Source organism: Mastomys coucha, unplaced genomic scaffold (genome assembly GCF_008632895.1).
Source record: "Mastomys coucha isolate ucsf_1 unplaced genomic scaffold, UCSF_Mcou_1 pScaffold6, whole genome shotgun sequence".
NCBI classification, from domain to species: domain Eukaryota; kingdom Metazoa; phylum Chordata; class Mammalia; order Rodentia; family Muridae; genus Mastomys; species Mastomys coucha.
In genome coordinates, this window is record NW_022196912.1 from 109390450 (window position 1) to 109403749 (window position 13300).

The window sequence follows — 13300 nt, forward strand, 5'->3', positions numbered from 1 at the left end:
TATAGCCCTGGCTGTCGTGGAACTCACTCTGTAGACCAGGCTAGCTTCAAACTCAGAAATCTGCCTACCTCTGCCTCCCAAGTGCTAGGATTAAAGACATGTGCCCCCTTTGCCTGGCAAGATTGAAGTCTTTACATATTTTTCAAAGGCATATCCTCAAGATTTCAATCAATATGTGATTTCTATCCTTGTCTTTTATCCACAAATTAATTCATTTTTGATCCTAGCTGTAACTTTTGCAGCCTGAAATGCTATAGCAAAGCCACCCCAATTTTTTTCTTCTTTCCCAAAGTCATGTGTAATAGATTCACTCTAATCTTCAATCTTCATTAGTGGTTTTTGGTTGCTTTATTTCTAATTATAAATGAATTAGATAAAGAACCTTTAAAGAGACAAAGTGATATAGGGGGAGACAGAGAGGAGAAGACAAAGTGGAACCTATACAAGATGAAGAGGAACCAGAAACACACAGTCCTGGGAATCATAAGTATTGGGGAGCTCTTAGATGATTAAATAATAAGTAGGGCACATTTGCCCCATCTAGGTGTGTAGCTTGTGCTTATTTATATCAATTGAGTTTTGAGTTCATTGCACTGGCATTTTGTGGGTTGAGAATTTACTAACGTAAACTTGACTGATAAATTACTGACTTCTATAGTTTTGATTTGATTTTAGCAGATTATGAGGTTATGGGGATTTGTGATAGTTAACCACAGGGGGCAGATGGCTGTGAGTGTGAGGAGCAGGATCCTCTGCTAGATGATGGATTGGGCAGCTGCCACATGGAGACCCTGGTGGTGGGGAGCCTTGATATAAGAAATTAGCTGGCCCTAGCATGGATGCCTTTTTAAATATATATTTCATGCAACAGCCATCTCTTCTATGTTTTAACCAAATTGCTGACATAGGTTCCCTTATACTTTGGTGCTGTGTCAAATAAAATAAGAGTTACTTTAATGGATATACTTCAGCAGTGTGGGAGCTGATCTATGAAGCAGAAAAAGACTCCTACAAAGGGACAAGGGAGTGTGGAGTGAATCACTTGTCTCTGTCTTTTCTCTTGAAATACCATCAGGCAGAAGTTGTAAGTTTCCCAAACCCTGAATTGTAAAATCACAGACAGTAATGACTATCACACATATAAAAAGACAAGATCATGATGCGTTCTATCATTCTTCTTATCTAGTGTTAACCTGTCCAGTACATTCTAATAAACATTACATATAGTAAATAAAGACACTTCCCATTATAACATATGCAAAATATACCTCCCTTCAAAATCCTAATAACCTCAATACACTAATTTATTATTTTATCTTGTTAAATGATCTTTACTACTCACATATTCAATCTAACCCCAGTATAAGATATTTGCAAAACTTCGGCCTTCAGATATGAATTTCAAGAAGGAGAAAAGAAGAAAGAAGAAATAGAAGGTAGCTCCATGCAACAAAGCCTTCAGGAAAACAGAAAAGGAATGGACAAGGTGCCTACCAATAAATATCTTTTTAATCAGAGATAACATTTGCTTGAAATGACATGAATTATTTGTTGCTTTTGACACCTAGATATATTTTGTTAAAATGTGATATCCAATAAGAAATAATTTATAACATTCCAGAAAGTTTTTCTCCCATGTTCACTATCAATCCTTCCCCGAAGTTGAAGAACACATTCACTTTTGATTTTTGTTTGTTTTGGTTGGGTTTTTATTTGGTTCTGTTCATTTGTTTGAGAAGAGTTCTCACTGTGTTGCTCAGGTTTGTGAGAAATTCATCATACTCTTAGATGGGCCTTCCAAGTCAATGGAAATTTTTATAAGTCACCATACTTGGCTCCTTACTTCATTCCGAAGATGAATTTCACCCATTTCACTTGTTTATTTGGAGTTATGTATGAACCACATCATACACTAGGTCTGAGTTTATATTTGTCTATTTTCTTTAATAATCGCTACTATGTAGCCTTTAAATCATTTGGTAGCTTCCCACAATATAAATAACCCACAATGCTAATCTGTTGGGTTAATAGACATTTGGATTCTTTCCAATTTTGAGTTACTATTAATTAAGTTGTAAGAATGTTTCTGTGGGCATTTGGGCCTGCACCCAAAAGGAAAATCCCTAATTCTAGCACATACACTTTTATAAATATACCAGTTTTCCAAAGTGGTTTCAACATTTTACAGTTCTTCTAATATCTTGTTTTGTTCAAACTCTTTACTAAACTGGTTGGCAAGCTTTTGAAATTTAATTGACTGTGTTACAACTGAATATGACTTTAGGTTACATTTTTGTGATGATGTGTACAACTAAGGTTTTATCTCAGAAGATACATTTTTTTTTCTGTTTATTTACTTGGTTATCTTCAACTTATATTACTTGAGAATTGCATATGATCCATTTCTTTTCTAAGTGCTTTGGTTGCTTACTTATGTCTTGATATATTATTATTTATATGGTCTCAATAAAAATCTTCTGATAGATACAAAAATTTTAAATATCCTTCTAATCTTTGGTTAATTTGTTTGTGTTTTAACAATATCTTTAAATTTGGATAATGTCACCTTCATTAATGATAATTTATTTATTGTATTAAATAATAATTGCTAATCAAAAAACTAAAATATATGCTCCAATGATAACTTTGATTCTTCCAAGTTCTTTGAATTTTCCTATTTTTAATGCATTTGCCAAATTATACAGAAATTGCCAGCCAGTCTGTTGAGATTTTATTGGTACTTACTTCAATTGCATAGAAGGATACTTATTTATTTATTTAACAATATAAATATTTTTAATGGAGTATATTTTGGTCAATATTCTCCTCCGTCAATTTCCTCCAAAATCCTCCTGACCTTACAAACAATTTAACTCCATTTGTTATTTTTCTTAAATTTGATAAAAGCAAACCAGAATAAAATGAAACAGTGAAACGAAATAAAACAACAGAAAACTATGAAAAAGCATGAGAAACACATATACAAAGAAATATGGGTACACACACAAACACACACACACAAGCAGAAACTATAATAGACAAACAAAATACAATCAAGTCTAAAAATGCCTAAAGCAGACATTATGAAACAAAACATCTCCAAATACACCCTTGAGTTCATTTTTTTGCTGACCTTCTATTGCAGTATACTACTTCTCCCTTAAGTGTGTTTTATATATTCAATATAATACCACTGGAAATTCAATATAATACCACTAGAAAAAAACTAACATATCTTTATAAATATTTCTATATTCGATACAGATTCTAGGTTATGGTTAGAGGCTCATGTCCACTTTCCTCTGAACACTGAGATCCCTTCTGGCTTTGAACCATGCAAATGCTGAATATTCTTCCACAGTCTCTTTGTGTTCATGTGTGTGTGTGTTTCCTGTGGTGTTTTGAACACTCTGATGCTTTGTTTTGTTTTGTTTTGTTGTGTTGTGTTTTGTTCTGTTCTGTTCTTTGTCTTCCATTCGCACCAGCATTTATACTTTTTCTGCTTCTACCAAGTTCTCTGAGAACTGAATTGAGGGTTTTGATGAATACATTCAATTTAGAACTGAATATTCTAATGTCTTCCACTCTCTAAGGATAGTCCAGTTGTGTTCTACCTAGTCTCAAGTGTTTTAGAAAACTAAGCACTGTTAGGTAACAGTTCTACCTCATAAAGTAGTACTTAAATCCAATCAGATAGTGGTTGGTTAACACCATAACTTTTGTGTCACATTTGTACCAGAATATCATGCAGGTGCATCAGTCTTGTAGATTGGTGTGTGTTTGTGGGTTGGTATTTACCTCTGTCTTCTGGTAGCATGTAGAGTACTTTCTTGGACCATAAACACTAGCATGTAGTGGTGAAGGCACTAGTTAGACACCAGATCTACTTTTTGTGTGTGTTCAATGAGATTTGTAAGTGTAGTCTTCAGTAATAGGTCTTTACCATCTTTTTTGTGGAAAACAATAGCACTGACAATGGCCTGAGCTGTTTCCATGGGACCCTTTTGGAAATTCCCATGGAACAATCCCCGACACTGGTGATTTCATTTGGTTTTTGAGAACCTGGAGCTTTGTCTCTTTCCTTATGTGGTGACTTATTTAAATTTCTTTCATATATATATATATATATATATATATGAAAGAAAGTATATATATATACTTAAAAAGCTTCTGCTCTAGTATGTAAATGTTTTATTTTCTCATAGGAAAACAGCTATGCTCAAGCTGTGCAATTATATGGCTTGGGTTGAGCCCAGAGTGTTTCTTTCTCTGTTCTAACTATCCCCTAAGCGGAGATCTGGAAGCCTCTAGCATCCATGCAATTTAATCTTCTTTACAATCCCAGACCTTGAAGGCTTTAGCTTCCGGCTTGTCTGCTAAACTAGGCCTAGAGTCTTTCAGCCTCAAAGACTTACTGTTGAATAAACTCATGCTTTCACTCTCTCTCTCTCTCTCTCTCTCTCTCTCTCTCTCTCTCTCTCTCTCTCTCTCCTCTCTCTCTAAGTAGCTTATCTTTCCTCTCTGTTTTCATGAGAAATGGGAGTATCCTATCTCTGATTCATTCTGTCAAATCTTTCTCTGATTTGTCACTTTGGCCCTCAATTAGACATAATTGTCTGGAAACAAAGATATGTACTAAGAGTGTGTCTGCATTCCAGCCAGAGTGTTTAATTGTGTGTACACATGCACAGTGTTGGCTTTGTTACTCTACAATTTGCATGAAGTTAAATTACTATAGTTTCCATGAGTCTTGTATGATCTCCATTTATTTGTTGTTAGAGTTGGTCCACTATTACTTGATCATCAATCCATCAGTCCGAGGAAATCACTCTTATTCCAGAGAACATTTATTATTTAAATACATGGACTTGGTGTGGTGTCAGATGAATTTGTAAGGTCCTTGCCATCTTTTCAGTCCTTTCATGTCTACTACCTTGGTTCAAATGGCAATGACCACCTATATTAGTTCTCTGCTCATAGCTCCACAGAGTCTGTTTGTTACTGCTTTGGTAGACCTCACCCTATACACAATCAGTCAAAAATGTGGCCATGGCCCATTGTGGCCTTTCATGAAGACTTCTCAGCCTCTCCCTGCCTTGAAGCACCTATGTTTTAGTGCAGAAACAGAGTGCACATCAGATTACACTTCTTGTCTCTGTCTTACAGTTTAGATGACAAGCAACTTACTTAACCACACTTAACATTGGACCTCAACCCTACATCCTAGTCAGAATGTTCTTTTTTCTTTCTTTTTTTGAGATCTGGAAAAGCACATGTACTATTATCCATGTTTCTTTCTTTTTAAAGATATAGTCTTAGTTTGTCTAACAATAGTGTATCAAAAACCACTGTGTGTGTATATATGTACATGTGTTCATTTATTAATAATAGTTTCATAGTTTGTAGCAACAAAAGTGTAAAGCCAGACACAGGAATACAGCCAAAGTAGGTGAAAAGTACAGTATTATGTCCTCTATAGTGTTTTCCAAGAAGTCCCTCCAGTGAGAAAAAGGCAAATAAAGAAGAGTTATAGTTAAACTCATTGGCATATCCTAACATGAAAAACAGTTCTAACCATGAAGATGGGACTGATTAAACAACTAAATAGGATTTCTCTTGTTACTACTTTATCATAAAATGAATATTTTATAACTAATATTATATTCATACTGCCTAGTATGTGAGATACACAGACTTTTGAAGAGTAGCAAATCTATGTTTCATCTGTTTTTGTATTGCTAAGCTTCTAAGTGTTGGGATCCAGGAGACACCTCAAAATCCACATGAACACCGACTTCAGTTAAAAAGAATAGTTCATTGAGCATATATACCACAAGACTGATTGACGAGGGCAATGGCTCAGATCTGTGTACTGGACATTTCTCACGACCAGCTTATAAAGACTAAACACTGCAAAAACCATAATGAGCTCACACACAGGTGCTGGAAATGTTACCTGGTAGTCAGTCCTGACTCAAATTCTTTGAGACATAACAGTTCATATTGCTCTTTAATTGATGGGTCCTATGTCAGTATTATAGTTGTGGAATTTCTTAAAATGAACAAAGCTGAAACCCTTAGGATGAACAAGAATATAAACTAATATTACCCTCAAAGCTCCAATGGACTAAAACTCCAACCAAAGAGTACACATTAGGGGGACTCATGGCTTCAGCAGCATGTGTATACCAGAGGATGGCCAAGTCGGTCATCAATGGGAGGAGAGGACCTTGGCTCTGTGAAGGTTCTATGCCCCAGTGTAGGGGAATGCCAGGGCTGATAAGCAGGAGGGGGTAGGATGGTGAGCAGGGGGAGCAGTAGGGGAAGGGATTGTTTTAGGTTTTTTTTTTTTCTTTTTTTTTGGAGGGGAACTCAGTAAAGGAGATTTTATAAATAAAAAAAACACCTAATAAAAAAATGAACAAAGCTTATAAAGTACACAACATAAAGGATATGTGATCAACATGATCCTTCTCTGAGCCAAGTTATTTTTCTGTATCAATTACTGGCAAGCATATTACTATGGCAATACGAAATAGCTGGTGGGATGGGATAAAATGGTACAGACATGCTAGCACGGTAGGCCTCAATAATCCCCTCCACGCTTTGAGTTGGTCCAGGGAGTCAAATCACTGAATTAAAGTTTTCATCTGAGGCCAGGGGGACTAGATCAACAAAGTTTTACACCACCCTTTGTTGGTATTTTGTTGGCTCTCTCTGATTCTTTATTTGACTAAGTTTAGGCTTTTTAAACTTCTGTCTGAATGATTAGCAGAGGAACATCATTCCTTACCTAGAGCCGTAAGTAAATGCCCATGTTGAATGCAGAGAAGGTCGAGTCTGCTTCTATTTTGTAATATGACTTCAGCTAATGAATCAAGAGAGAAAGTTAAATGCCTATTATATTTGTTTTTAGATTCTGACATGTCTTGATTGATTTGTTAACGTTAAGTGTTTAAATTTTTGATCTTCCTTAATAAGTGCTGTTGCTCCCATACTGGCTGACGTTGCTATGTCCAGGCATGCTAGGAGGGGAACTAGGACTAGAGTTGCCCTGGCCATCTAGGATCAGTGAAAAAGTCCTAACTGTTACCAGCCTCGCTCTCCAGAATAATAGCATACTGAGGCAATAGGTATACAAATACAATAAGGTCCTAAAGAGTCTAGGTACCTCAGTTTCTTCAGTTCCTAAGGGGGGAGGAAGAACTCTTAAGCAAGAGGGAAAAGCAAACAAAGTTGGGGAGATGCTGGTCAGTCACATAGTGGCAGAAACAAATTGCTCGATGGTTAACTCTTGCTTTAGGGCTATCATTCCTGTGAGAGGGAGAGGGTTTAAAACTTTGCTGAGACCAGTAGTGTCTAAGACCCTGTTATTGGTGATTTGCTATCTCTGGATGATGAACATCATTTCAGGGTCATTATCAGATGCATAAAGGTGAAATCCTCAAAGTCTTCCCTGTATCCCATACATTACTTATACGATTTTGATCTTTTATTTGAATGGGGTTGTTTTTCCCAGTGTTTTGTAGACTAGTTCTCAACCTTCTGTAACTGAATATAATTATCCTTATCTGTGACTCAAGGAGCTAATGTTTCACAGCCCCATATAGCACAAAAGCATACATCTTGTCCCTCACAGTCAACTGAGGGTCTGCATCTGAGGGACAGGCAAATATACCTGAAAGGTGGCACAACTGTTTTCCATGTGCTGAATCCCACATTCAAAAGACCTAGAGAATGAGGTGTCAGCTATGTTTGCTTTATCTATTCAATTTCATCCCAAACAACTTACATAAGTCAGTGTAAGAGTTGGGGAACCATAGGCAGTGAAATTAATAATCAGGATGCCATCTGTAGTTCTAATCAAAGTCCATATGCATTGGACTGGAGCATGTGCCACAGCTGCTCAAGGCAACACAACGGAGAAAATTTGTCTCCCGAGTCTTTCACCAGTTTTATTTTTTTTTAATCATTTTACAAACAGTCTGCTATCCCTCTTTCCAGGTTCCCTGCCCCATCCTCCTCTTCTTCTTCTCTAAAGTCCACAGGAGACCAACAGAGTCAACTAACCTAGAACCCTGAGGGCTCTCAGAGATGAACGACCAATTAAAAAGCATACATGGGATGTACGTTGGCCAGTTCATGTACATAGAAGCAGATGTGCAGTTAGGTCTTCATGTGGGTCCCGAGGAGCCTGATTTTTATCCGGTCCTGTTGGTATTGTCTAATGACCCATCACCTGTCCTGATGTTTCCAGGGAACAAACTTCAGATAAGAATGCTGAATTCAGGGTTAAATCCCATATACTTTCAATAGGAGTGGCCAGGATCAAAAAGTGGGGTCCTTTCCATCATGGGCCCAGAGGGTGTCCTTTTTGATTTAGCAATTCAGCCAGTTAGGTGGGACAATGCACAGCATATGCTCTTAGGTAACTACATCCAGGTGATATTAGGACCATGTCATAGGAAATCAGAAAGGCAGAAATGCTAGTCAAAGGCTGGGCAATGGGGCATTTATCAGAAGATGAAAGACGGAACAATTAACATCGACTGGATTGGTTAATAGCTGCGTTCTTCGAGTCAGAGTTAGGAGCTCCACCGGCGATGCCTGGATGGAGTCTGTCAGCCATGTGAAAATCTTCTGAGGCAAATAAAGATTAGGTACAGAAGTTAAACTTTTCTAGTAATTGGAGAAGGTAAGGAATCCCAAGACAAGGGGAAAGCACATATTCAAGAATAGGTGGTTGTACTACTATCTGGAGTTCATATGATCAGTAGCAGATGGATCTAAATATTACCACTCTCTGATTCCCTGAAGCTTATGTGAATTTCAGTTTACAAAAGGATATACATTAGCATTACCGTTGAATTGAAATCCATATTGTAGAAAAAGTAGTTAACAGATGTCTGTAAGACAACAGGAGAAGACTCACAGCTTTGAGACCTAGAAAAATGTTTGGGTCAAAAGACACAGAACCTTTATTTCAGTCCAGAAATAAATTTATATCCTTAAATATGAAACCTGTGGGCAAGGCTAACCTGTTTGTCCTTTTTTTTACAAGAGACCTAGTAGTTTTAACTGACTAATGAATTGAGTAATGAACTAATAGAGTAGTGGATTACATTGTAGTAAAGAAATACATTGCCTGCATTTCTCAAGCTGTCAATCTACAGAGAGCTGAGGAGGATACATTGTAATCTAAATGGCTGATGAATCAATTAAAAGGAGAGAGACTAGTGTATATTTCATTTCCTGGACAGTGGGCCTAGATTCCTCGGGTCTCTGTGACACTGAGGGCAGAGGCTGTCTTCAACCATCAGGGCCAGAAGATGGAGAGGTTTTATTCTGTGTCTCTAAAATCTGCATTATTTTCATGTTACAAAGTTTGGCTGCCAGCAAGAAAAATTCTTGTATACAAACCCATGAAGGTGAAGCTTTAATACCTCATTAAAGAAATATTGTCTTAAATTCTAGCTTTTATAATTCTGATTTTTAGGACAGGAATTTCATAGAAATATTATACCATAGAAACTTGTTCCTTTGGTATTCTCATACCATGTGTTGTGGCCCACAATGGCCCCAACTCTGAGTTAGGAGTTTTAAGCTAACTTTTGTTCCAGGTGTTACAGATGTATAATCATACCTAATAACTTATAAGGAAATAATCTATAATTAAGACCTTCTGAACAATATGTATACAATTAAGAACCAAGACAAAAATATAGTGGCCATATACACTTATATATTTAGAATAGTCAGACAAAATTTTATTTACTTCTCCCAGCATCATCAAGGCAGGAGCAGAAGGCCACCTGCTAAATCTAATTCTCACAGGAACAGAGGTTTCTAGCCATCAGCTTGTTTACCAAAGAAGCTGGGATCCCTTTGAGAGTGTACATATTAGGGCTTTTCCAGTAGCACTAGACTCCTTGCTTCAGGTGCAGGGCTCCAAGAGCAGCATTAGTTTACCAGTTTCTTATTGTCCAATTAAGCTGCTTCTTTCCTAAAACTCCTTGAAATGACTTAAATAGCACACACAAGATTCTAGATTCTGTTCTTAGCACCACATAACAACTGTAGACCAACAATAATGAAAATAACCAAAAACTTTTAGTTTTTACTAAATGATAAAAAGTTGGACCAACTTTGACAGATTTTAAATTGTGTTGTGAAATAATATTTTTCAGGACAGCATTTTAAAAATTAAGAAAATCAGAAAAGAAATACAACCATGTACTCATTCTGGAAAATATTAAAACAGAGCTAGAGTTACTTCAATTATCCTTGAAATTAGCAGAATCAATTAATGCTGGGTAATGAAAGACATTTTGGAGGAAGTCTGATGCCTATGAAAACCAATGGAAAGCTTTAAAAACAAGATATCAATATCATGGACATAATTATGATAACTTTAGATAAAGAATGATTTGAAAATTACATGGAGGTTATTAGTAAATTTTTATTCATGGGGATCAGAAATACCCATGATGATTTTCTTGTTGCTTAGTATCAAGTGCTCTTCTGTAGTCATGTCCACTATACAATAGAAAACATTTTAGTCAAGAAGGAGAGAGAGGAAAAAAAATAAACAGAAAAGAGGATGGGATTGCAAAATTATCTTCAAATTGATTTTATGTTTGTTCCCTAAGATAATGTAAGACAGATTTACAAATTTTAGTGTTCTCTGCTTTTTAAATACAAGTTACTATAATTTAATTTGTCATTTACCCTCAAATGACTTTGCTTGAGAAAGAGTAAATGTTCTCTTTTAATGTAATTGAAATACTTTGGCCTTAAATTAATGTTTGTTATTTGAGAGTTGGTCTCATGTTGTATCACTGCATCACCAGAAAGTCAAGACTAACTTTGGAACTCTGACCTTCTTGCTTCCACTTGCAGAGTGTGAGAATTATGGCCACTTGCCAACATTGCTAGGAACAATGTATGTTCCTAATTCAGATGAGCACAATATACTTCTAGCCTTGCAAAGCTGGTACATATATTCAATGACAGAATGTGTTTCATAGGTTTGGATGGTTAACTTCCATCATCAAGAAAAGATAGCATACTGCCAAAGGTAAGAAGCATAGGATCCGCATCACAGTGTGGACTTTACCAGCAGCTAAGCAAATATACACATAATTTCAGGTACATTTTAATCAAACTATCAAACTATGATGATTTGCTGTTGCCATTTTATAAAAAAAATTCCATAACTTGTTCAGGTAATGACACAATAGAATTTAATAAAATTATTTGTAAAAACCAATCACTAGAAAATCAAATGATGCATTACAAAAAAGAGATGGGTACTTTGTTACCTTCCGGAAGGCTTCATAAAAAGTTTTATCACTACTACATATTAAAGGCAAAAGATGATTGGATTTGTAGTTAGGAAATCTAGACCTGTTTCTATTCATGTAAATGGGCAAGGAACTATGAAAAGCAAAGTTACCTAGGGTTTTAAAAGAAAGATCAGCTCAGTCTTTAAAAAGTTTTGCTGTTCTTCCAGAGTACTTGAGTTTGGTTCCTAGTACCCAAGTTTGGCAACTCACAACCACTACTACCTCCAGATATGACACTCTTTCTGGTCCCCATAGACATGATAGACACATGACACAGACTCAGACAGAAACATAGAGAGATATACTGACACAGACACACTAATAAAAAATTCATTTTAAATGGAAATAATTGGTTTTATAAAATAAAATACCAGTGACTGTCATTTAATATGGCTGAAACAAAATGATATGATGTAGCAAAGAAATTTATCTCTCATTTTAGGCATGTATTACTGTAGTCTGCTTGTCATTTTCCATTTATATACATGCAATCTTATAAAATTTATTTCATGAACACAGGAAAAATAAAGCTGGACTCTAACTATTTTAGAAGTGGTTTTGGTAACTTCTTCTTTCAGATAAATTTGGTAGTGATATTGCTACAATAAGAATGTGATAAATTTGACTATTCACTATGGGAGAAAGATCTATGATATCATAATAGACTATAATTGTAAGTAATCCCTTTGAACATTCTTGAAAACCTGCTTGCAATTATATGAAAGAGCATAAGCACTATGTTTCCTTCTACCAGCTGCTTCCTGTCATCTTGTCAGTCTTTGGAATTAGCAAATTTTAGATATAAATGGATTTGATCAGACAAGTGTATAATGAAGCAAACAGAGATTTTGATAGACTTCTCCGGTAGCATCATAATGAATTTGATTCCAACTATAACATCCTCAATTTAAATTTCAGACAAAGTATGCCAGGTGAACTCACTGCTATAGATTGATGACATATTTTAAAGCATCATACCCTCCCTAAAGTGGATATAACATCAATGAGAATTGGATAAAATGTATTCTTCAAAATTAACAAAATTACACATAGATATTACTTTCTCTGTTTGTATAACGATGTATGATACTATTAGATACTAATACATATACATGTTTTCAAAAACAGGTGACATCTTAGTGGAACTCCTAGGTGTCATCAAAAACACTTACAGTAATATCTGATGGCCATATCCCACCAAATTGTTGCATGTGGACATATGTCACATATGGAATTATGAAAAATTGAGGTTACTAAAAGATTTGTGGCTCAATCTCATTTCATTATTTGGTCACTAAGGTCCATGGTTGAATACAAGTTTTTGGATCAGATAAAGAAATCAATTGAAATCATGGATCTTCTGAGACTATTTTTTCTAATACTTGTATTTGGACAGTGAAAAGAAGTAGAGAGCACTTAGTTTTAAACCAAACATTTAAGGTGTAATTCTATTTTATTTTCCTTGGATTCATTATTCTATTAGCTGATATAGCCATGGTTGAATAGCAAAAGTATAATCAGATAAATTAATATTAAAAATAGAAAATAAAAATATGCAATATAATGTATGACATTCTATAATTCAGCAAATCTTTTGTCAGCTTGTGCCTCTGAATATGACTCATTATTACTGTTAGTGGGGATAGCTGAGATAGCCCATATAATAAAATATGAGATGATCTTATTTTAATAATACCTGAATGTTAAGCAAACAAATGCATATAGTTCAGGATTTAAAAAGTAATAAATGTAGTGATTCCATGAAGACAAATCTAATTCCACTGTTTGTCCAATGTCCACATCACATAATGTGCAAATGAAACATGTGTTTAAAAATTGAATGTTTTATACAGAATTCCATGATTACAGCTCTTCTACTAAATTTCACATTATACTAAGGATAATCTGTGAAGGATTTACATATACCTGATACTTAGCCGACTGATGTATTTGAA